We start from the raw sequence: 22,036 nt of genomic DNA, 5'->3' as shown, positions 1-22,036 counted from the left end.
ATTGTTTTAACAATTTGTGGTTCAACCAATAGGGTCCTTATAGTCACATCGGTGAAAATTGAAATTTTGTATAATTCAAAGAAGTTTTAAAAACAAAAGAACTAGTGAATGAGTGACATCGTCGACTCTCTCATTTTCATCACTGAGTTGTGCATATAACTGTTTTGTGAAAAATAAGCGAAACTTTAACATGTCATAACTTTCTTATTTTACAACCGATTTTGATGAAACTTTCAACGTTATTCTTGTTTGATTTTTCTCTTATTGTTTGATTTTTCTCTTATTGATCAATTCAATTTTTTCTGGGGTGGACTTGACCTTAAAATGTCCTTGCTTCTGATGTGACATTATTTTTATTCAATTTGAATAGATAATCTTATGATTGCAGTACTCCCTCCCCATCTCCCCCTCCCTCTCTCCCTCCGCCCAGTCTCTCACCCCCCCCCCCGTCTCCCTCTCTCTCTCTCTTATATACTCTTGCCCCTCTCCGAGTCTGTTTCACTCTCATCCCTTCTCATCTCCCTACAAAAAAAAATCATTAGCACGCATCAATCGAAGCACAAAATGTCACCCATGCACCCTCTTAATTGGGAGGAAAATGCACGATCGAGTACTCGAGGCTTTTGACGGTAATATTTATTCGTTGCCATGGTACATGGAAGCCTCGTAACGTGCATTCTCGCTCCGTAGAAATAATTTTAAATACACTAGTAAGCATATACCGCTAGCTTTTCGGATGCTCAAAGTCTAGGTTAAAGTTGAAGACCTAATTGCTAATCAGTATTATGAGAGGCCGAGGTACACTTCAGGGATTTCACAATCGTCATTGATTTTTTTTTTTGGGGGGGGGGTGTTTTTTAATCAACATGAATTGTTATAGCACGCAGTCCTTCATAAGTCATATTCCCTTACAGTAGTGATAATAACAATTACTTAATATTGTTATTAGTAGTAGTATAGATGTAATTTTTATTATTGTTATCATTATTATTGTCATCATCATCATTATCAACATGATTATTATAAAATTAACATTAGGCCTATATTAATTTCAATATGGATAGACAGATAGAATGAGGAGTGGTCAAAAATCGAGGTGGATGGAGGGAGAGAGAGAGAGCGAGGGTGAAAAGAGAGGGGGGTGGCATTGTGGATCAGTTTGATCAGTCCGTTGTATATTGGGGACTGACGTATGCCTTGGACACGGCAAACATACTCGCATTATAACCGAATTCTGATCAAGATCGCATTGATCACGCATGCTACTCAACATAAGGGATTAACTTAGTCAATACCGCTCGAGCTTGCACGGTATAGGCCTAGAAGACTTCGATCTATTGTCAATTGCATGCAGGATACTACACCATGGAGTAACACGACAAGGAGTCTATATCTTCAGCATAATTTCGTGGATTATATTGTCTGATTACATCTGAAAGACATTTATATGTAGTGAGTATTGATTACCATAGTATGGTCGATAATATGGATATATTATGACATAGACATTTTCAATGTGCAATTAGTTTTGATTTATTATCCATGTATATTGGCCTGCATTTCATTCGCTTTCAGCATAGTCAGTGAAATGTAAAATAGCCTTGATACAGAGTGTGACATATGTATTGGACGTTGGATATTTCACGCATATTCTATTACAATATTGGCCAAAAGATGACTCTGTACAATAAACGAAACACTCATGCAGGTCACCATTTGCCTTTACAGCCATTATATCTTGTTTACTGTATAGGCTATAAATCGATCTCTCTCTTTCCCCAGCCCCCCCCCCCCCCCACTTCAACACATTAGCCAACTCCCTAGCGACTTTATCTATCATCTATCTATCTATTTTTCTATCTACCCATCTATCTATCTATCTATCTATAATTCTATCTATATCTATATATTTATTCATCTATCGAATATATCTATCTATCTAATAGATAGATAGATATATTCGATAGATGAATAGTATCCATCTGATATATCTATCTATATATATCTATATCTACACTCTAAAATCAAGGATTTGAAATAAACCCCGATCGGCTGTGGATAGCGACCTGCCGAATGTTGGTTTCATTTTTATTCTTTAGGATATAACTTTCAAATCTATCTATCTATCTATCCATCCATCCACCTATTTATTTATATGATCTATGCTAATCAGTCAACAAATGAATAAATAAATCAATAATCAGTCAATCAATCGATCGAGATAGTTTATCTATATATTAAACATTTCCCTTTCTCTCTCTCTCTCTGTCAGAGTGACTGTAACAGTATGGTTCAATTTTCTTTTCCATTTTGATATCGATGAGCAATGTTGTCCTTCTTCTTTCCTGGCATTACGGATGTCATTAGGAAAATTGATACTATATCAGGAAGGATATTTTCCTTCAAACAGTCTGTTGTTTAATCCATGCAGCAGGAAATACATCATTAGGTTTTTGATACCGTAGCTCAGGAAATTAAAAGGGGTAGGTACCTTATATTGCAAATGATTTGCTAAAAAAGGTGTATGATAGTAAATACTTTTCTACGTTGAATATGCTTTAAAAACAAATTTTCAAATGAACATAGGGTGAGATGGTCAATATAATCTGAAGAAATGTCTAAAAATATCACCTACAAATGTCCATTATAATACCAGCACAGTGTTAAATTTATCTTTCTAATGGAAAACAAGGCCATTCAAAATGTTGAAGTATAACTATAACGACTTCAAACAGACTGTATGTGGAATATTGTAGCCTATACTCACGTCACTATTGTCATTATTGATCAAGACTATCATACAATTAATTATTTCATACTTGGGAGTAGGCTAATATTTATGCGTTGCTATACGATATCATAATATAACACCATGGAGCTATTACAGAGATAGCTCTATGATAATACTGTTTGTAGGTCGGTAGACAATGGACAGTCAACGGAGAGAAAAAGAGATACAAAGGAATAGGGAAGAAAACCTGTCTTTTTGAAATTATCATCATTATTATGACTCGATGTGAACCATCCTATCGATTAATCAATAATCATTGTTTTTTATCATATTTCATCAGCACGTGCCCCCATTTTCTCTCTCTCTCTCTCTCTCTCTCTCTCTACCCCCCCCTCGATTCTCACTCTCTCTCTCTCTCTCTCGCGATCCTCCTCTGTTTCCTCTTTCTGTCACTCCTCTCCATTTCTATCAGTCTTTCCACTGATCTATTCTATCCTAGCTCATAATTATTTCCTTGTTGCTAAAAATTTACAAAAGGTTGATCTTTACTTTCTGTTTTCGGGGGGGGGGGGGGGGGTCTTTTTTGGCATTCTGGCAACCATTTCCTCGTTGACAATGATCACAGGACCGGAGTTGGTTTTGTCTCTTTATTCTAACTATAGTAATCATGGAAATTACTGCGTAATGATTTAACACTGCGAAACAAATAATTTTGAAGTTCCTGAATAGTTGGTACACAGCAAAACTGTGGTGTTAAGCTGTGTACATAGAGGATCACACCAGTTATTTTACACCGGTGTTAAATTGGTGGTGTTAGTTTTTACACTTATATGTGTTATTAAAACACCTATGGTTGTTACATTTACACTCTTTGGTGTTATGTTCAATCTCTAGGGTGTAGTTTTAGCACCTCAGGGTGTGGTCCTCTATTAACACCACAGTTTTTACAGTGTATAGTGATGGTGTTGGATTTGACGACAACAATTTGGCGAGATACCTTATACAGGAAACGGCCATCAAACAAAACAGGCTGGTAGCAGTAGGATGTCCTGTCATATTTCGAATACTGATTGATTCATTTCCACATTAACAATATGAAATAAATACGGTTTACATTCAATGTCATAACTAAGAATATACAAAGTGTACAAATATTAAACATTATTTTGTTTTATCGAGAAATAATTGTAATATATAGAGAATATGAATGAATGTAAATGTATGGACAGTGGCGATGGGGGGGGTGGGGGTCCTCTGAAAGCATCGCTTTTATGATTTGAATCTCTCATTGTAGCTCTAATCATGATAACTACAGTATTGAGTTTCATAACATAATGCTTAAAGACGGTTTGTTTTTTCAAAGTAAATTTATTTTTATCATTCATGCTCTTGCATTAAATTTGTCATACCAGTTTCATTTAAAAAGAAACAGAAAGAGAAAAAGAGACGGGAGTTGGAGGCAGGCATGCAATCAATAATGGCATACATTGTGTGGAATATAGTATCACAGTCATGACAATGGGAACATAATGTGTTACAAAAGTATGCATATGGTGATGGGAACAGAATTTGACGAAAACGAAACTCACTCGAGCTTTTGAGCGCTCCAACGCGTAAGTTCAAAGCAATCATATTAGTTTAGTGTTGATATATTTTTTTCATTTCATAAAACGAAACGTGACCTTGCTACTGATGTCATTTCTCTCTCTCTCTCGCACTCCCTCATTCCCTCCCTCTTATACTCAAATGTATTACACCCTGTATTTTATTAGAGAGAGAGTGTGTGTGTGTGTGTGTGAACACTGTTCTTGTTTGTGTGTTTTTGCGGTTATAAAATCATATAGGTTCCATGGTCAAATTAAAATCCGGGTTAGTCCACTTTGAACTACATTGTGGAAATCCCAATTGGTTGTTGTTTTGCTCTTCTTCAATTTCGGAATACCTATCATTTGTCTGATTTTTATCACACGCAGAAAGTCGTATATTCAAGTAAATTGCAATTGCCCCCTAAGTTGTTGGTGAAATAAAAGTGTTATTTCTTGCTGCCTGATATAAATTTTATTGGTAAGTGAATTTCTTTACTTCTTTTGGGGCAATTAATGCATGAATAAATAAGCGTTTTGTTTTACAATTTCACCTTGATATACAGAAGCATGATTTGAAGGTAAATTGTCAATTTGTCTACTGCCAACTCGTCCACTCATCACATGGTCTAACTTCATTTAGTCTAATGCCATTCCGTCCACCAACATTCATCTATAACAACCATTTGGTCCAATAGTCTTCTGGTCCAATCATCACTTTGTCTAATCACCAGTTCATCTATTACCATTTCGTCTAATAACCAGTTGGTCTAATATACTCACTTTCTTGTCATTAATTTTTCACAATTAACACTTTAGTTTAATTAGACCAAATGGTATATGGACTAAATGGATATTGGACCAACTGGTTATTAAACAGAATGGCATTAGACTAAGCGAAAGTAGACCATGTGGTGAGTGGACGAACTGATGGCAGACCAAAAAACGAGTTGACAATTGGACGAATCGAATTAGCATTAGACGAATTGGAAATGAACCGGTTCGAATAATACAGTAGGTCAATAATATTACCATGTAACTACAGAAAATTAGCTTTGATAAAGCAACTTAATCATAGAAACGAGGTCGTATAATTTTATCTTTTCTTGGTAGAGTAAACCATGGGTAAAGTATTTGAAGCACTAAGGGAACAGATCAAGGACAAATCAGTGGATCCAGCGAAGTACCTTCCTCAGATAATCGAAGAAATAAAAAAAGATGACAGTGAAATCGTCAACGAATGCAAGTATGAACTCAGGGACGACGTGATCGACCGAGTCAAGGCAGCGTAAGTCAATAGTTAAATTGATCTTGCCAGGTTCATTGAAGAGATTTATCTGACGTCGGTTATTCTTCCCAACCACTGGCGTACAGACGAATGGGGCGGGGGCTTTAAGGCCATGGGCCCCACTAAAAAGCTTTTTTGACCGAGAAAACAAAAGGAGAAAAGGAAAGAAAATGAAAGTAACATGGGTAATATGTATGTAATATAATTTTCCTAATACTATGTCAAATTTGTCATAAGATTTGATTTTGAATTTGAAAGGTTTACCAATTTTGCTCGCTCGATCACTTCATTTCCTCGCAGCTTTTCAGGAAATTTTCTCACTACCGTGCTGTATGTCTGGCACCCTCATTTTTTATTATCATTGCGCTACTGGTAACAATCCCACAAATGTCCATTAATAGCACAGTTATGATTTTAAAAGAATGTTGAGACAAGTTGCCATAGTAGTTACCACTGGATATATAGCGAAATTTCCATAATAGTAACTTTTATGCACGACTGGGATTCTGGTGGGTGCGGAGGTTTCATAAAGTTATTCGTAAGTTTTATAACGCACAACCGATGATCACTTTCTTGTGCTAGATGGCATATTACTAATACCGCATAACATATTTCAGTCGTGCGTCAAGTGATAGGTAACTTTTCATTTTTTATTCATTTGACCATTTAAAATCAACATCGTACGTGAACATACGATCAGCTTTATAAGACGCCCACCTGGATATACAGGTCTTTGTAATTATGAGTACTATATAAAAGCAGAAATAATGTTATTTTTTTCTGAAATATGAATCACAGTTAATAATATATAATGCGAACAGAAAGAAATAATAATTGAGAAATGCAATTTGATATTTTGCCTCCACAGGAAAAACAAGCATGAGAAATTGATGATTGAACTATGCATCGAGTACATGAAGAAAAAGACACAGAAATACTACCAACTTGCCAAGAATATATTTGATGAGAAAAACGTTGTCAAGTGGAAGGTAAGAAAAAGTGAAAAGATACGTAAATGTATGAATAAACAAATAAATAAATGAATGAATAGATGAATATATATATATATATATATATATATATATATATATATATGAAGTTATACATGTACAACAGCTTTGGCAACTCTTTTATTTGAATATTGTAAAGTAGATTGCTCTGGGGAACCTTGATTTAAGCTACGCCTACCATTGTTCTCTTCATCCATTTCTTTACAATATATATATATATATATATATATATTCTTATAAGAAAGAAAGAAATACAGAAATCGAAAAAAATAATGAATGATTAAATGTATAAATAAATATGATTGAAGAATGAATAATAAATAAAATAGATAAATGGCATTTATTATAGGGTCACGAGGATGCTATAGAGCAGATGACTAAAATTCTAGAAGAACCTATAGAATGGGAACCTACTGACAGGGAGAAGAAGGACGAAGAGAAGCATGTTTCTTGGGCCAACTCAGGACGCGCCCTGAAGGATGTTGTTGAGGAAATGATCAAAGCCTGCAGGTGAGACATTTATACCCAAGGACGCATACATTCGTAATTCCGAAGCTTTGTTATTCCGAAGGTTCGTTATTCCGAAGGTTCGTATTTCCGAAGGTTCGTTAGTCCGAAAACGTAAAGTATAACGAACCTTATTTCGTTTTCGGACTAACGAACCTTCGGAACAACGAACCTTATTTCGTTTTTGGATTATCGAACCTTTGGAATAACGCCACAAATGTTCGGATTAACGGACATCGAGGTATAGGCAATTTACGTGTTTCGGAATTACGAACCTTCGGAATTACGAAGCGTAACCCCCAGGGACGCCACTTTAGCACATGAATATATTGCTGTCATTGCGGGCCCATTATAATGTTATGATTACCCTTCCACATTCTAAATTTAGCAAGAGTGTCCGATTGTTTAAATCGGTATATAGGCCGAGGATCGAACCGACAACCTTCGGTTCATGAGGCGGTTGCTCTACCACTGAGCCACAATGTCCGGTTGATATAGTCACTTCCGAAAGACAACGCCTTGGGGACAGGGGCGACCGCCCCTGGGATTTTACAAGCAATTAAAATAGAAGAAAGAAAGAAGAGTATAAAAAGGGGAGCTCGATCTTGGTTGTATAACTCTAAACCAGTACCCATAATTCAATCACGCGACGTCACCATTGTGTTATCTTGCAAGTGTTTAGAGCCAGGTCAATAGGTGATTTAAAAAAAAATGCGGCCTAGGTATTCATGAGGTCATAATTATCCTCAGCCCTATGGAGTGATTCCCACCAAATTTGAGTTGTGAAGGGGTTTCAGCATGCTTAATCACCAAAATATGGTATCGAAAACTCTAAAATACAAGAAAAAAAAAGAAAATTGATAACCTTACACTTCGCATATTTTCTCACTGCATTCACTCATATTTCTCTATTTCCGTTTATTTACCCTGCTTTGCCCCCCCCCCCCCCCTTTCCACCTCGATGACTCCAGCCGTGACAAGATCATTAAGAAAGTGGCGCCATCTTTCATTCGACTGGTACAATCAGCAATCATGAGTGGTTCAGATATGCACATTGTGGTGGCTATCGCCATAGTGGAAACAAGCGAGATGGCCTGGGAGGTACGTAAATCAGAATTGGATTTCATTTTCAGAAATACTGAGAGAAAAACATTAGAAGAGATATGATATAGGCGTATTCGTTAACAGATGTTATACAGGCGTTTGGTCATGTTGGTCCATCTTTCGTTAGTCTCCGAGTTTGCTCTCAATCAATAATTCTTTGTTTGACATAATGCCCGTTTTCTTTTCATTTTTATTCTTAATATTTATTCTTTGTTATGTTTTTATTGTTATCACTTCAATCTATTGTAAAGATTGTGAATGGTTCGTGATGATTTGTAATAAATACATAAATATAGAAAAATGATAGGTCTATTTCCATACCAATTGCTTTAAATGACATTTGTGTAGAGATATGCAACATAATGTCTTAATGATGGTCGGTGTCAATAATTACATATCCCGGCAAAACTGGAGTTACTGCGCCTTTTCGAGTTTCGAGAAAAAAAATATATATATACACGTATTTATGGATGATACATGTGGTCATTGTTTAAATTGATCTTCTTTATATAGGCTTACACTATCGAAACGACGGGCAAGTTGAAAGAAGAAACATTTTAGGATTTTAAAATCTTTATGCAGTGAAGATAATAAGAAATTGAATACTTTGTCACTGCATTATTATAAACTCAACAAAACTAAAGGAGTGTTATACTGTTATTCAGCATCATTCTTATCATTTTCATTATTATTATCGTTATTATCATTATTATTGTCATCGTCATTATTATCATTATTATTATTATTGCCGTTATTATCATCGTAATCGATATCGTGAATATTATCATTCTTTTTAATTTTGTTATACTGCGCTTTTCCCAGAGTGACTCAAAGCGCTTACAAAAATTAAAGAATATGTTATAAAGATAAAATGAAAACTTTAAATCCTAAAAATCTTCATTAGAAAGCAGAAGTGTTTGAAGTCCGTAAGTTAAATAAAAGTAGTCACAATACGTGTAAAATTGAAAGGAATATATCATTAATATTGTCTCCCCCCCCCCCCCCCCCCCCCCTCCTCCTTCCTCCCCATCCTCTCTCCTCCTCATAATCTCTCCAAGAAAAGTCATAATCTCAAGAAAAGTTGATTCCAGACGTTCTAGATGCCTTTGACAAGTGGCTTAGAGGAGATGACATCGACTTTGAAACAAACCGCGATCACAGAGATTTCGCAGGGTCTATCACCGGTTGGGGCATCCTTGAAAATGCAGGGTAAGACCGCCGGGGGAAGGACACCATAGGTCTTCAGTGTATTAGTTACTCGAATGGGAAGTTGCAAGATACCTATATTCAATAAGCCTATTCCCACGAGGCCGACTTCGCGTACTAGTCAGGCGCGGATCCAGGAGGGGGCCGAGCCGGCCCCGCCCCCCCCCCTATTTTTGACAACCTGCAGAAAAAGTGTACTCTTTAACTTGATAGAAAGTGCTAAAAACAGATATCATAACCATGATGTGTAATTTACATGCAGCCTCGTAACGGCCGGCCCGACCCCGAAAGGAAACAAGAAAAGGATGAGGGGAAGAATCGGAAAATAGGCTTTATATTTAAAAAAAATCGCTCGCGCTTCACGCTCGCATTGCCTGTGTAATGAATCCCATTTAAGAGGGTTAAATGACACTTAATATATCCAGTTCTTATATCAATTTGCTCACAATGTTTTAGCTCGCACATCAAGCTTTTATTATTTTGTTTGATTTACACAAATTGTTATATCAAAATTTTCAGGCTCGCGCTGCGCGCTCGCATTGTTTGATTTGTGAGATACCTATCCTCTTTGGCAATTCTTTCAAAAATTTGTCAAAATGCTCCTTTATCTGTTTATCATGTCAGTATATAAAAAAATAAGCTTGTGCTTCGCGCTCGCATTTAATTCTTTGAGACACACAGCTTGTTCTTTATTTAATTAAAAACGCGCTTAGACTGTCCAGTTTTCAAATCGGAATATCAACAATTTTGAGCTCGCACTCATTATTTAATTGGTGATACTTGTATCCTCTTCATTAATCACTAAAAACAGTCCTAATTGAGTCCCTTTTCACGTCACTATAATAAAATTTCGGCTCGCGCTTCGCGCTTGCATTGTTTACTTGGATACTTATCTTTGTTCATGATTAAAAAAAACTGCTCAGAATCTTCAGCTCTAAGGACATAAAATATCAAAGAATTTTATCTCGCACTTCGCGCTCGCATTATATATGAAGACCACATGAGATACATTATCTTGTTTATAACAATAACAACTAACATATATTTAAAACTTCAGTCTTTTTATAGGACTACCCCCTGAAAAACCAACAAAAAATCAGATTATAGCGGCCAATCGAGAAAAATTTTGATGAAAATATTTTTCGCCCCCCCCCCCCTATTGGCGAAAGCTGGATCCGCCCCTGCTAGTTATTAAAATATCATTAGCTGCAACATCGTCTGGTGTATTTTCTAGTTTACCTTGACGAATATAGGCTAAGTCGGAATTCTACAATTTACGTAGACAATCATTTTGATCATTATGAGAAAATCGGCCTCGTGGACCATCCACATGTTCAACCCCTAATCAATTTAATATCAAGCACAAGTCTGTTGATTAAAAATTAATGCATTTGATATTGCGATTTTCGTTTAAACGTAAGTTTCTAGTAGTGTGTGACTATGGCTATGGTTGCTCGGCAACTAAGATTTGACTCTCAACTGAGTTTCAAGTACATCTTAAGCCATTTTTTAAAATCCCATATCGTGCACAAAACTGGTATATATATATATATTCAATCTCGCTTTTACCCCCTCCTATATATTTTGCATTAAGGTTACGGCTACAGATTTTATTCTACTGCCTTTGATTCCCACTACACTTTTAAATAGCAGAAAATGATAATTATATATAGGGGCAGGAAAAACGTTTTTCTCCATTTAAAAAAAATCCACTTATTTGTTAACTTTGAGTACAATAGAACTAATGAAAACTTTAAAAAAATGGAAATAAACGAAACCAACGCCAAAATCGACCAATGGTATGTCATTAGAATTATGACGTAGATTTGGTCAGTATGGGGTCGGTTTCGATGAGACTGGCATTAACGGTTGAGAGCATCGTGGTCTAATGGTTACGACTCTCGTCTTTCAATCTGAGGGACGTGGGTTCTTTTCCTAGCCATGGCATTTTTGGCTTCAGCAAGAATTTTACCCACATGGTGCTGCACTCAACCCAGGTGAGGTGAATGGGTACCTGGAAGGAATTCCTTAAGTGCTTAAGAGCGCGTACATGGCGGATCGGATACAGGCCGGGTGTGATACCAAATGTTAGAGTATATTCATATAGTAGCTGCGCTATTAATATCTTTAAAAAAATAAATTACCACATTCCGTCTTGTAAATTTCGCAGGAAAGCGAGCGTCCCACAGCTGAACAGTCTCATGGAATATTGCCTGGGTCAAGAGCTTGAAGGCGAGCAACAGCCTCTCTCGGTGCATGGAAATATTCTTCGGAACATCATCACCAATTTTATCATGAGGGTAAGTAGAGTTTTCGAAATCGCAACGGGGACGAATTATACAACAAAGCCCTTTTTAGACGAAGCATTCGTTGCGCAGACGCGGTCAATGTATCAATGTAGAGTGTAAGTCATTACCGTTCCCGCTACGTCCAAGTTACGTTCCGTCAGAATTGCGACGCGTTGTCAAAATGCCTATTTCGATATAGAGATGGCTTAATATATACGTATTAGCCCCGTATAAAAAAATGGACGGGGTTGTTGTTACGACTTTCCGTGTTCATTGCGTCTTCTTTCCTACGTTGACTGAGCTGTAATTAGGCTCTAAAACTGTCTACATTACCCATTAGTACGTAGACCTGCTGTTCAAAAGGTGTTCCCTCTACGTGGGATTTGTCCACCTTGCGGACAAAGTGTCTCAAAAGATCACACAAAAGTGCTCTTGTTACGCACTCGGTGCGGTGTGTTTTGCCACTTTCCGTTGACGCATCCAGAACTATAGCCCTAATGACAAATGGGGGGGGGGGGCTCGCGGTGGCAGGATAGACCATTCTAGATGAGGACATTCTTTTGCTATGAAAACTCATTCATTGTCACTCCCCGCAACTCTTTCACGCAAGAGATTTTATTTACACATCGTTCCACGTATATAAATAACTCTGCTCTAAGGTCCAAGAGAATTTCTGACATACATTCTAGTTTACCCCCTCCCCACGTCCCCGCCGCCGGTCGATCCTCCAACCTCCCGTCCAACCAATTTCTCCTGAGTAGCTAGACCATATAGACATGATTGAGTAATCTATAAACTTCAGGCTTCGGGTAATGCCACTGTTACACTTCGATCTTATATTGTTTTTACACCTACATAGAACACCGACAAGGTCAAAGTCTTCAAAGACCTCTTGCCATACGTGGTGAAGCTGCTCTCCTGTGACGTCAGTGAATTAGAGAACATGGCTGGGTACGCCTTAGGGTCTGTCTACCAGAATGGGGAACTGTTGGCACCTTATGGTGATGGAATAGCAGATGCTTATCTGGATGATAAATGCGAAGGGACAACAGTTGGAAGTTAGTTCTTATTTTTAGTTGTTTTCTCCTATATCAGTTGTTTTCAAAAGTTAGTAAGAGGCACTCCTTCATTTGGAGTACAGCTCTATAAGCTATTGTTCGACCAGAGAAACAAACTTTATTGAATGTAGCATTTTATCACCTAAAGCATGTCAGAACTTGAACACTTATGATATATACATTTTCTAGTAGGGTTCAATAACTTTAATTTTAAGCACCACTGTAAATACTTTTGAAATGATTTGGAGCATAAAGGGTCTATATTTGGGTAACAGTGGATGGTGGTGTGAAGTTATAGCCATAGATCAGCGAAATTACTAAACTCAAATAATTCATCAGATACGAAAGATTGTTTTTATGTACGAAAGCTATTTCAGTTCTTAAGTCTGGTATCATTTTTAAAAAATTACAAAAAAGGAATAAAAATCAAATCAAAATCATTATACCAACAATCGAACTTAAGTAAAAGATTATATCATGTAAATGTTGTCAAGGACTTGATAGTTGAGGTCCATGACAACACTGATGAAGAACACAAAGCATTTAAATAGTCTTAGTATCGACTGTTGTCAGGGACCAATGAACTCAACATAAAAGGATCATTCTCGGGTAGTTTCACAATAAACCAATGGGACATTAAACCCGAATGTGTTTTGTATCTTGGGACAGTGTCACTGAAAAGTATATTCCAGTACAAACCGGAAGTGGTCCTTACGAGAATAGATCGGATTTTCGAGAAGATGGAAGACATGGGAAGCAGTGACAAGACCTATCTCTACATGCTGCTCGATGACGTTGCCAAGAAAAACTCAGAAGTAAGCTTAAGACAATCATATATTTTCATCAAAGTAACTCAAGGAAAGCTACAATCTATTACTTGCATTATCCAGTGATGCCACTAAGGCTTGAGCAAAAACTCTGAAAATCATCTAGAATTACACCTTTGTTTCATAAAGAAGGTGTTTTATGTGGCTGAAAATATGTTGAAAAAGACTTTAGTCAGAAATTTAGTCAGAAAGTGCCATTCCTGATCATCGCTTGAACTAAAACTAATATCCGAGTGTTGTGATGTCAGGAATTCAAGATTCAAGAAGTTTATTTCATTTCCAAAACAAATATAAATCGAATGCAAATACAAATCAAAGTACGAATACAAAATAATTTTTAACTTAGCATAATTATATAACAAACGCTTGTATAAAAAAGCGAATATGGAAATGAGGGGATCCACTAAAACGCATTGCTTGTAGAGCGTGGATCCCCTATAGCTAGTTGAATGATTTATATAAAGCATTTAAGACAAAACAAAGCAATACAAATTAAGTAAATATGGAAATTTATTTGGCTGAACGAATATACAATATCTTAAAAATGGAAAGTAAAATGTGATAAATATAATAGGAAAACTATTTTAGAGTAAGAAAGGAAATGATAGCAAAAAATGGAAATAAGGTGACAAAAATATGGGACATTTATTATCAAAGACACACACACATACAGACACGCGAACAAAGAAAACAATATAGTGACATATTAGAGGATGGAGGAGAGAGAGGGAGAAAAAAGAATTAGGCTGACCGATAGAGGGAGAGAGAGAGAGGGGGGGGGGAACAAAATTTGAACATGGATCAACGAGAGCGCTAGCATGAAAACACAGATTTGGGATTGATACCCGGGTGATAAAGGAATCCGATCAGAAGAACAAAATGACGTCTTTGCAATTATTCCTGTCTGTTCTTTTTAGGTATTGGTGCCTCATATTGACATGATGTTTGAAGACGTCTGTGACACCACTCTGGCAAGTATGTCTTTCATGACTCTTGCACAGTTATCCCTTGATCATGCCAAACACTTCGTCAAGCACATTGACAGGTGTCTGAAAGCATGGGATCTGATACCATATACTGTATCCTCTGCCTGCAAGACGATTGCCAGCATTGGACGAGTTAATAAGGTATGTATAGTCAACAATCTACACCTGGTGGGTGTTTCATAAAGCTGTACGTAAGTTAAGAGCGACTTTAAGAACGACTGGTGATCCTTTCTTGTGGAAAATGGTATACACCAAAGGAGATGGTTTAGCGCGTAAGGTTCACCAGTCGTTCTTAAAGTCGCTCATTACTTACGTACAGCTTTATGAAACAGCCCCCTGACCGCTAAAGTAGTGAATGACGTCTATCTAGAAAGTCATAAGGCTTTTCCTCTGCACATATCTTGAAAGGATTTATAGGTATTTTTCATTATTAATCGTGCTTGTTAAATAGTTATTTTGATTTTTTGTCTCATCAGCGATTAGTTTGCTATATTTTTATGAGTGCTCTAGAAATTCCTGGATTTCGATTGGATGTATTTTGTTCTGAAAAAATACGTGGTATAGCCCAATTATTGATAACCCTCCTAAAATCTTTCTCCAAGAAGAAACTATGAATCCCTATGTATAAAGAACAATAAATGTTTGGGAAAAGTTCTTGACACAACGATATAGGATTGAACTGAATGGAGATCCTGTCAGTACAGATTCTCAAAGTCCACCTTCAAGAATTAAGAATAACAGAAGGGGTAATGAGAATGCAAGTTAGGAAGAGGCTGTGACTACAAAATTCATTTCAAAGCATTAGAGGATTTCTACACTGCCCAACTACAAGAAAATCAACGTTCTTGCATTGGCAACTTCTGGTTATTTTTGTTCAGGAACTAGCAGAGAGATGTTTGAAGATCTTCTTTGAGAGATTGGAGACAATTGATCCCATGTGGATCAGCGTCATCTTAATGGAGATGAAAAGGATAGGCCAAGCATACAAAGAATGCCTTGCTGTGTATCGACCACAGATTGAGAAACTCAAGTCATGTCAACAGATGGGTGTGCCAGACATGGTCCAGTCGATGATAGATTTCCTTGATGACAGAAGGTGAGTTAAAAAGGTCGTAGATGGTGAGTTTATTTTAAAGCATTAATGGTGCGTCTTGATAAAGAGTAATCCTTTAATAATTTCTTTGAATCCAGATCAGGCGACTCAGGTGGTCTGAATAGTTTCTAATAAAATGCATATATGTAGGAAACACTCGGATTGTCGTTGTTTGTAGGCCTAATTAAGAATCCGATCTCTTGTGTAATCAGTCTTCAGGGCCTCAGTGAGGAAGTCGCAGAGCAACGAGAGGACATCGACAACTTGGATTCTCGAGTGACGAACAATGAAAACGAAATTACGAGAATCGACGAGACGGTGGCCCAACAGGGTGACGAGATCCAGAACGTGAAGAACGAAGTTAACGAGCAGGGCGAGAGGCTTGATGAGCTGAAAGAAGTTGTGGATGAGACTGTTGAAAAGGTTGAAGAGATTGACCACAAGGTAAGAAAGCGTTCTTATAGCAATAGTGATTGTAAAAACAATTCGTGATCATCCCTTAAAGATCTTTGGCTCTAAAACAGGTATGCCAAGTTGATTCTTATGTTTCCAAAGACAAATTCATTAATATTTATGATATTCATGTCAATAGCTCACAAGTTCATCAATATTTATGATATTCATGTCAATAGCTCACAAGTTCATCAATATTTATGATATTCATGTCAATAGCTCATGTTTGAACTCTCATTTAAATGCAGACTATAACTAATGCCCCGAAATGGTCACGTGACGTATCAAAGCTGTTGAACCCAGAGCACGAACATGACTGGAGATTCTTGGCAGTTCGTCTCGGCTACTCGGGTGAAGACATCCGGAACTGGGCCCTATCACCAGACCCTACCATGGCCATCCTGGCTGAATGGTACACAACTCACAAGAGCAGCGATGCTACCTACGCCATACTCAGTGCCCTTGAAGACATGGGCAGGACCGATGCTGCAGAAATCATCACGCAGTCATTAGAAGAAGCAGGTTTGGAGGAACTATCCCTAATTTCAGTCATAACCATTGTTTAATAGCCTCGGTAAAAAGTATGAGGGTTATGTCTCTAATGCTTTCTTTTTCTAATCCGCATCTTTTCTTCATCATGTTCATCTAAAGTCATGTCCTAACTCACCTTGTAAAAATAATCTGTCTGTATGAAAAATAATTATGCTCAGTCACACTTTCCATTTTTCAAGTGTGCTGATATGAATAAACAAAAAAGAATAATTCAAGATATTACTATATAGTAATTAAGGCAAAGTATATATGTAGTCCCTAAAAATGTTCAATATTTTCAATCAAGCTGACTTTTATAACATCAAAGTATTGGATGAGAGTTTGATATTTCAATTGCTATTATTTAATATGCGGAGAATTTCGTTTATTATAACGCCAAACCGCTGACTGATTAATACCATATTAATTTCAGACAATGGTCGGGCTTCGAGGTTACAATCTCATTCTTGTCGTAAGAAAGAATCCGAATTTGAAACGTTTGTGCGTGAAGCACTGGAGGGGATCCTAAATGAGCAAAGATTGATACGTCAGAGGACCTGTCAACTGGAACAACATCTGAGGGAATCAGATGAAAGACTCAATTGTAGATTAGATAAAATCTTAGAGAAACTTGACGAAGTCCAATGTTACATTTCAGAACAGGGATCTTCTTCGAACGCCGGAGATGTTTAGATGTCCTGCATGTTCTCACTCGAATTTCCTACAATGAATTTTATACAACACATAAGTGCTTTAATTCATGGAGATTGTATAGTGTTTAATGATGATTTGCTAACAGAATGAATGTGAAGAGAATGCTAGTTACTTGCCAATTGATAAAACCAATCATAGGTTCAAAGATTTGAAAGTTTTGCCGTCTTGATATCGAAAGAGAAAACATCACCATTGAAATCTACACCGACAACGGTCTAAGAAGGATCTAAGTATGATGAGTAGAATCTAGTCTTATACTAACAGCAACTTCCGCTTTTTACTGATCAGAACTGCTCGTGCCTCAGGCGCCATCGGATGAGTCGGAGAAACCTCCGACAGTATTCCTCAGCTATCAATGGGATCATCAGCCAGAGGTGAAAGCCATCAGAAAGCATCTTGAGATGGCCGGGTTTCCCTGCTGGATGGACATAGGTCAGATGGGTGGAGGAGATCAGTTGTTCGCCAAGATCAGCCAGGGGATGCGGACATCCAAGGTGGTACTGTGTATGGTGACCGAGAAATACTCTAACTCAGAGAATTGCAATAAAGAGGTGAGGTATACTTCAATGGTACATGATTTATTATGTAGTAAATTGGTTATGCAACCTAACTTGCCTTGTTTGGGTTTGCAAGGTCATGAAGACTACAGCTTTTTTTTCTCTTAAAAGTTTTATAATTTCAAATGCATATACCTGTTGACTATGTAATTCAATTATTAATTTTTTATTCTTTGAATGTTTATATTTTGTATTGTTTTTTATCACGAGAATTAAAATCAATCATTAAATCAATCAATCAAATCAATCAAATACACATCCATCAAAAGAGTGAGAAAAAAATCAGTGCAGAGAATGTAAATACGACTTTGGTTTAGGCTATACATAGTCTATAATCCAATAATATGATTATTATTTTGCATTCTTGATGTGTGTCTGGTGATTCTGTATCATCACGTTTTTGGTTGTATCCCACCGCTGCCACAAAAAGTCACAAAAGACCCTCACATTCTGTTATGACCATGATATTACAACAAAGGTAAGTCCACTTGTTGAAGCCACGTAGTTCTCCCACATTGAGTTCAAACTTTTTTAAATGTTCGTTACAAGTATAGAGCCTTGATTGAAACCTTAATTTTATTTTCATTTACAGTAGCTACGAAATTATTTGTCCAAAGTGATTATTTTGTCCAAAGGTGCACACCTTTGTCTGTATTAAGGAGTTATCAGTTCATGTTGGGAATCCCTCTGGCAAGTTTTGTGCCTGAACAGACTGAAATACATGTTTTGGCAGTTCAGTTAATTTACTGATATTATGATCAATAAATTTTGACTTTGCAGTCATTTCCTACTTTCTTTTATCCAGGTGAACCTTGCCAACCTGTTGAACAAACCAATCATCCCTATTCTTATCGACCAGACTCAGTGGCCGCCCCAAGGTGCCATGAGTATGTTATTTGCGCAGCTTTTATACATCCAGTTTTACAACAACAAGGAATACGTGAGAGGAGAGAAATTCTGGGAGGACGCCAAGTTCTCAGAACTTTTGGGACAGATATCTTATCATGCGAATCCTGATGAAAGCATGATATCTGATGGTACGAAAGCATGATTTTGAGAAATGCGGCACAAAGATTTTTCTTTTATTATATTTACTATAATATTCTGTGTAATTTTCATTAAATTTCTTAAATTTGAAAAAAAAAATCATTTGCAATGGCGATGGTACCGTCTTATGAGGAATGTCCATTGCACTTTTATTCTTTACCATGTTATTTACCGGTATATATAATTTTGAAAGTCACTTTCTACAGATTTAAAGATGATTCTACGAATTGAAAAAGACCAAACAGTTTCGTAATAATGTCATTTGCAATAAACTAATGCAAACAATCGTATGGAAATACAGACGTGGTTAAATCTTCAAACAAATATGAATTTTTGCTATCTATTGCTATTATGAAGACTTAAACTAAGGTATTGTAACCAAATTACTGCATTAGTCATTAACGGTTACTAATTTACATCTTACCAAACTGTTTTTCTTTACACAGAATATCGTAACTGGATTCCACAAGTTGAGGACAAACCTGTCACTGTTAAAAAGGTTTCTGAAGAGTCCAAGGGTACACCTGCCCAGCAGAACCAACCTGTGGTAAGAATTTCAAATTCAGTAAAGTGATAGCCAGATAAGAAAGTAGGATTTCGGGGGATCACACAAAAACACATTTTCAAATATGAGCATCTGAACATTTATCAACCAAGTTATGAGTGTTCGAACAAACATAAAATGTACAAGATTGGGCTTTTGGGAAAATAAAAAAGAACTTGGAGTTGACTTGGACTTTACTCCAAAGATGAAAATTGTAGTTTGATATAAGTTTTCCTACTTTCGAACCTCCACTACAAAAGTTTAAATTGTATAAACATTGATATTAAAAAAAAATAATTGCAGTTTGTTGTTGTCACTTAAAAATCGTGTGATTTTGCTGGGCTGATCGAGTGTTAATTGAATGAATCAGAAATATTTCATCATCATCATCATCTGCTGTAATCTTCAAAGGCTCTGTAGCCTATCTCAAAGATGAAATTAGACTTGGACACACGTTATGAGGAGAAGTGAGGGATGGTGATCAAGGTTTTCATGGTGATTTTGCAGGAGCTTTTGGAAGCTGTCAAGCGAAACTGCATTAACTATTTGAAAAGGGAGTTTACCATATTCAAACCTACATAGCTCCTAGTTGGTTATAAATATGAATTACATTGACCTACTTGTTCTTAATCTTTGAGTGTTACATTCAGTTGCTACTCTACTTACCCATTCCATTCATACTCTCTTTCAGGAATCCACCGAAGCTCCGTCTGTATTTATCTCCTACCAATGGGGCAAGCAGCCCGAGATTAAAAGATTGTTCTCGCGTCTCACGAGCTTGGGATACCATTGCTGGCTTGACATCAATCAAATGGGTGGTGGAGATCCACTCTACTCCAAGATTGATAAAGGAGTGAGAAATGCCAAGGTATGATACCCACCTGGGATGACACATGCTTTCTTTGGTGGATCATGGACCTACTACTAAAGTAGGTCCATGGGTATCGGCACTTGTTCACTAAGATTATCTCGGTGTGATGGGGGATGTTAATTGTTGTAAAGAAAGGAGTGGATGTGTTTAACATGTTGGGAATAAAATGGGGAGGGGGGTCTAAAAAAATAATAATCATTGTTTTGATAAAGCATGATACAATGCACCTATGGAATGGAGGAACTTCATATATGAATAAGGAAATTTGTTTGGTAATTAATTAGAAATTGCGACCAGACATTCTAAAATATTATAAGCATGTAGACGGGCGTCGGCCTGTTTCTGAACTATCAAGGTGACAAAATTGAAACATATATACTTAAGTGCATTACATATAAATTCAATGCGGGTTTATAGAACATTCTCACTGTTTTCGATTTCCAGAAAGGAAAAACAAGGCCTGTATTCCTTAACATCTGAAGCATAATATGGCGATACTTTTTTTCTTTTGATAGGTTGTGGTTTCCTGTGTCACACCCAAATACTCCCTCTCTGCCAACTGCAGACGGGAGGTCAGTCTCTCCGATGCACTTCGTAAACCCATCATTCCTCTCCTGCTTGAAGAAATGACATGGCCACCTGAAGGACCAATGAGCATGACCTTTACTCAGCTCCTCTACATTGACTTCACCAAGGAAACAACTCAGGCTTCCTTTGATGATGAAAAGTTCGACGAACTCATCGAGAAGATTAAGGAACATGCCGAACCGACGCTTCAGCTAGTGGCTACAGAAGAACAGACTGAAACAGCGTCGACGGTTCAAGAACAATCGTCAACACCTGCTGTGCTGGAAGAAGGGACTGTCGAGGAAAATGATGAGAGAAGTGCCACTCCCAAGGAAATCCCAACAACGGATGTAGTTCCTCCGCAGCAGAACAGTCCAGTTGAAACCAAGCCTGTTGAGGCTGTTGAGAGAAGTGCCACTCCTCAAGTTTCAGCAGCGGCAGAAGCGGTTGTTCCTCAGCAGAAAAGTCCTACTGAAACACCGCCCACAGAACAACCGATCCAAAGGCAGAACGATAAGTCACCGGAAAAAACATCTTCGCGCCCTTCATCTGGAAAGAAAAATAAGAAATCCTCGACTTGTTTACTTCTTTGATGTCGCTTTCTCAACCTCTGGGGCTGGTTTTGTGTCAACCCAAACATGCCAAATGTGTTTTAATACTTGTATTTTATTACAACTGGTTTAGCTTTTTAAGCTATCGCAAGAAACACGACATTTTATTTTTGATAGATTTTGAAAATAATGTTATCCTTCCTCCATCGGGCCGGTCCATGCCGTTAATTTTCCATCAATACTTTCAAAGTCTGAGTACTTTAAATTAATGTATTTGAAGAGGTTTTTCGAAATGAAGATATTTTCTTCAGATATTTAGAAAATTGCTAGCAAAACGCAATCGATTTCTAATCATATGCAATAAGCAGTGTCACATAACTACAATTTATAGCTTGCCTGTCCCTTGAAACGGTTTTCATAATTAATTGTCTATTTGTCTTTGAAAAATAATCTCGTTAATATTTATTATCGACGGGTCTTTTTTGTTAGACTTAAGTTATATTTTGTTTGTAGAACGTGG

The 22,036-nt window shown here is 37.0% G+C and overlaps 1 pseudogene; it reads left to right on the top strand.

Moving 5' to 3' along the window:
- Positions 1-1,155: 1,155 nt before the first annotated feature.
- On the top strand, positions 1,156-21,945 carry LOC121428695 (annotated as a pseudogene).
- Positions 21,946-22,036: the final 91 nt, after the last annotated feature.

Source organism: Lytechinus variegatus, chromosome 15, assembly GCF_018143015.1.
Source record: "Lytechinus variegatus isolate NC3 chromosome 15, Lvar_3.0, whole genome shotgun sequence".
Taxonomy (NCBI): domain Eukaryota; kingdom Metazoa; phylum Echinodermata; class Echinoidea; order Temnopleuroida; family Toxopneustidae; genus Lytechinus; species Lytechinus variegatus.
Note: the sequence above shows the minus strand (reverse complement) of the source record. Positions and strands in the feature narration are given on the sequence as shown.